Source organism: Prionailurus bengalensis, chromosome B4 (assembly GCF_016509475.1).
Source record: "Prionailurus bengalensis isolate Pbe53 chromosome B4, Fcat_Pben_1.1_paternal_pri, whole genome shotgun sequence".
Lineage (NCBI taxonomy): Eukaryota > Metazoa > Chordata > Mammalia > Carnivora > Felidae > Prionailurus > Prionailurus bengalensis.
The window spans coordinates 81,017,902-81,022,367 of NC_057358.1; the positions used below are offsets into that span (position 1 = coordinate 81,017,902).

Below are 4,466 nucleotides of genomic sequence, written 5' to 3' on the forward strand. Positions count from 1 at the left end.
ACTGTATTGCTTGTACTGTGTTTTTAGTCCCATGTCTTACCCATTCTGTACCTGAAGGCCTGTATCTCTCTCTCCCTTGCATTCATTTTGCCTAACCTTCTGCCCCCTTCCCCTCTGGCAGTGGTCAGTTTGTTCTCTGTATTTATAAATCTGATTCTGTTTTTTGTTTGTTTGTTCATTTTTTTTTTCAACGTTTATTTATTTTTAGGACAGAGAGAGACAGAGCATGAACGAGGGAGGGGCAGAGAGAGAAGGAGACACAGAATCGGAAACAGGCTCCAGGCTCTGAGCCATCAGCCCAGAGCCTGACGCGGGGCTCGAACTCACGGACTGTGAGATCGTGACCTGGCTGAAGTCGGACGCTTAACCGACTGCGCCACCCAGGCGCCCCTGTTTGTTCATTTTTTAAAAGTTTAATTTTATTTATTTTGAGAGAGACAGAGAACAGGCACAAGCTGGGGAGAGGCAAAGAGAGAGAATTCCAAGCAGGCTCCCCACCAGCTGCATGTGGAGCCCAACATGGGGCTCAAACCCATGAACCATGAGATCATGACCTAAGCCAAAACCAAGAGTTGGATGCTTAACCAACTGAGCCACCAGGCTCCCCTGTTATTCATTTTTTAAAAAAGATACCATTAATGGGGCACCTAGGTGGCTCAGACATTTAAGCGTCCAACTTCGGCTCGGGTCATGATCTCAAGTCCGTGAGTTTGAGTTCCACCTTGGACTCTGGGCTGAGGGCTCAGAACCTGGAGCCTGTTTCAGATTCTGTGTCTCCCTCTCTCTCTGCCCCTCTCCCGCTCATGCTCTGTCTCTGTCTCTCAAAAATTAAATACAAACATTAAAAAAAAAAGATTCCGTTAATGAGTGGAATTGTATAGTATCTGTTTTCTCGGTCTTATTTCACTTAGCATGATATCCTCTGGTATTATGATAGATTATTGAATAGTAAGCAACTATGTTGTTTAATTTCATGACTCTAAATAAGTCTTTTAAATTTGTTTTTGTTTCAATTCTCCAATTCATACATTAGAATTAAATTTTCTTTTTCTATCTCTCTATTATACTTCATTATAGACGTTTAATGATCATAATAGCATAAGCCTAAATAAATACAATGCAAGCTTGTTTCAGTGCACATTTGTTCCTTTTTTTCCATTTATACCCATATTTAAATTGTTTTGTGTATCTTCTATCCTTCATATGCACAGATGTTTCTATTTCTGATAAGATTTGTCTATTACTAAAAAGACAGAAAAATCTCTGCCCAAGATCTTAGAGTTCTCCACCTGCATTCCAGTCTGCAAAATCCAAACATAACAACCACCACCACCACCACCACCACAACAATGAAAGGGAGGGGGAAAGAAGGAAGGAAAAAAGGCAAGAGGAAAGGAAGGGAAACAACAAAATACCATTTTTTGTATTTCAGAAATACAAACAAGAATCACTTCTACTTTTAACAGATGAACTGTGTCAATAAGAGTGTATATCACCATAGGGACAAAACTAATAGAAGAAATAAGAATATAAAGTTTAAAATGTAAAAGAGTGATGCTTTTGTCAGGATCTGAAGTCTTTTTCCTGATAGAATAAAGACAAATACAATTTTTGGGTAGATTAAGACATGGAGTAACCATTAAAAAAAATGAGAACATCAGTGGAATGGAATTTTACTCCAAATTAAATCTTAAGTGGATGATAATGGGTGTGGGAACTATCTTCCACCAAAGGAGGCAATTTTCAAAGACGGTAAACCAACAATCAACTAAAAAAGAACAAACAAGCTCTTATTTCTAGACATTTTTCTACTCTCCCATGACCCCAAAGCACACTTAGAGGGCAAATCTGCATTATTTGTGAAGTATATCTAAAAAGTTTAACCAGTCCGACTGAATTCTTCATTAAGAAGACTTTTGAAAATAGTGATCCATTCTTTATGTTAGTGGGTGTTTTGTTAAATATTGGGAACAATATGATAAGATGAAAATTTTCCATGCTTACTTTAGTTGCTTTTATTAAAAACAAGTATTCTGATCGTTCATTTCTCTCATTTTTACTCCAGTTCCACCTACATCTAGGCCATGAAGAATGAGCTTAATTAAATTACTCAGAAATGACTGGAGTTCATTCTGCCATGGTTCAGGACCCCTCCAGAGCTACAGATCTTCTCATTCCTAGTGTTCTTGCTAATATGCATGGGCACTGTAGCAAGAAATATCAGGATGACAGCTGTCATTGTTATGGACTCCTGATGAAAAAAAAAGAGAGGCAAACCACGAAACAAACTCTTAATGATAGAGAACAAACTGATGGTTACCAGAGGGGAGGTCGGTGGGGCATGGGTGAAATAGGTGATGGGGATTTAGGAGGGCACTTGTGATGAGCACCAGGTGACTTATGGAAGTGTTCAATCACTATATCGCATACCTGAAACTAATATTACACTGTATGTTAACTAACTGGAATTTAAATAAAAACTTAAAAAAAAAAAAGGTAGACCCCTGACTTTAAATGCCTATTGTGAAAAATTGACATGACTGGAGTCATTTTTTTTTTTAACGTTTATTTATTTTTGAGACAGAGACAGAGCATGAACAGGGGAAGGTCAGAGAGAGGGAGACACAGAATCTGAAACAGGCTCCAGGCTCTGAGCTGTCAGCACAGAGCGCGATGCGGGGCTGGAACTCATGGACCGCGAGATCACTACCTGAGCCGAGGTCGGCTGCCCAACCGACTGAGACACCCAGGCGCTCCGACTGGAGTCATTTTTAAATGGGGGTGGCGCAGCCCCTGCAGAGGGACCGCCTAAGCCATCTTTGTTTGAACTGGGCCGTATCTTTGAACTAAGCAAAATGGCAGTTGTTTTAAGAAGTTGCATGGGAAATGAGCAGGAGAGTGGAAATCCTGATCACAAGACTGATAATTGACTTTCTGAAGATAGAATCAGTAGTCAATCAATGTACAACCCAGAGTAGCTTGGCTTGTTTATACTTACAGAAAGTTTTTTTTTTTCTTTTCTTCAACTCACATATTTCGCCCCCCCCTCTTCTTTTTTCATCATGAAACCCCTCGCTTTAACTCCACAAGTGGGACATGATTTGGGTTTCTACCTGGATCTGTGCTTCTTGAATTTTGATTCTTTGATCCTCTAAAATGGTCATTTGTCTCCCATTGGGGCTCTAATTTTTTTTTTTTTAATTTTTTTTCAACGTTTATTTATTTTTGGGACAGAGAGAGACAGAGCATGAACGGGGGAGGGGCAGAGAGAGAGGGAGACACAGAATCAGAAACAGGCTCCAGGCTCCGAGCCATCAGCCCAGAGCCTGATGCGGGGCTCGAACTCACGGACCGCGAGATTGTGACCTGGCTGAAGTTGGAGGCTCAACCGACTGCACCACCCAGGCGCCCCATGGGGCTCTAATTTTCAGGTTAACACTATCTATGTCTTCCTTAGAAACTTGTCCTAGTTAGATCTCTGCTACTCAATAGTCATTGCTCCCAAAACTTTAGCCTTCCTATCTAAGGAAAAGATTTCTTACAATGGATGCGCAGCCCAATTTTTCTTCTTTGCACTGTTTGTCACAACTGAAGGTTTTCTTCTAGCTGTTATGGCATTTGATCGATCTCGGCCATTTGTTCCCCTCTCTTTTACCCCGTGCACATGTCCCAGAAAGTCTGCTCAGTTGGTGACTGGATCCTACATCTGTGGAGGCATCAACTCGATGGTCCAAACAGGTTTTACCTTCAGTTTGCAGTTCTGTGGAGAAAACAGACTGGACCATTTTTCTGTGACGTCCCAGCCCTGATCAAGATCTCATGCGCTGACACGTCTGTGAATGAGATTGTGCCGTTCATTCTCTCGGCCCTCATCATCATTACCACCACAACAGTCATTGTGGTTTCCTATGCTTACATCCTGTCCACCGTCCTGAAGCTCCCCTTGACCCATGGGAGGGGTAAGACCTTCTCCACCTGTGGCTCCCATATAGCAGTGGTGAGTTTATTTTATGGGCGGTGTTCTTCATGTATGCCCAGCTTGGGACCATCTTCTCTCCAGAGACAAACAAGATTGTAGCTGTGCTGTACACACTGGTGATATCGATGCTAAACTCTCTAATATACAGTTTGAGAAACAGATGTGAAAGAGGCTGTGAAAGCCTCTTACCACACAGGACATGATTCTTCCCCTGATATTTGTAAAGTAATTATTCAGTGGATACATTTTTTAAAAAGTTTATTCATTTATTTTGAGAGAGAGAGAGAGAGAGAGAGAGAGAGAGAGAGAGACAGAGAGAGAGAACGAGCACAAGTGGGTGATGGGCAGAGAGAGAGAAAGAGAGAGAGAATCCCAAGCAAGTTCTGCACTGTCAGCACAGAGCCTGATGTGGAACCTGAAATTATAAACTGGGAGATCATGACCTGAGCTGAAACCAAGAGTCGGAGGCTTAACTGAATGAGCCACC

The 4,466-nt window shown here is 41.6% G+C and overlaps 1 pseudogene; it reads left to right on the forward strand.

Moving 5' to 3' along the window:
• Positions 1-2,084: 2,084 nt before the first annotated feature.
• On the forward strand, positions 2,085-4,182 carry LOC122473621 (annotated as a pseudogene).
• The last annotated feature ends 284 nt before the right edge of the window (positions 4,183-4,466 follow it).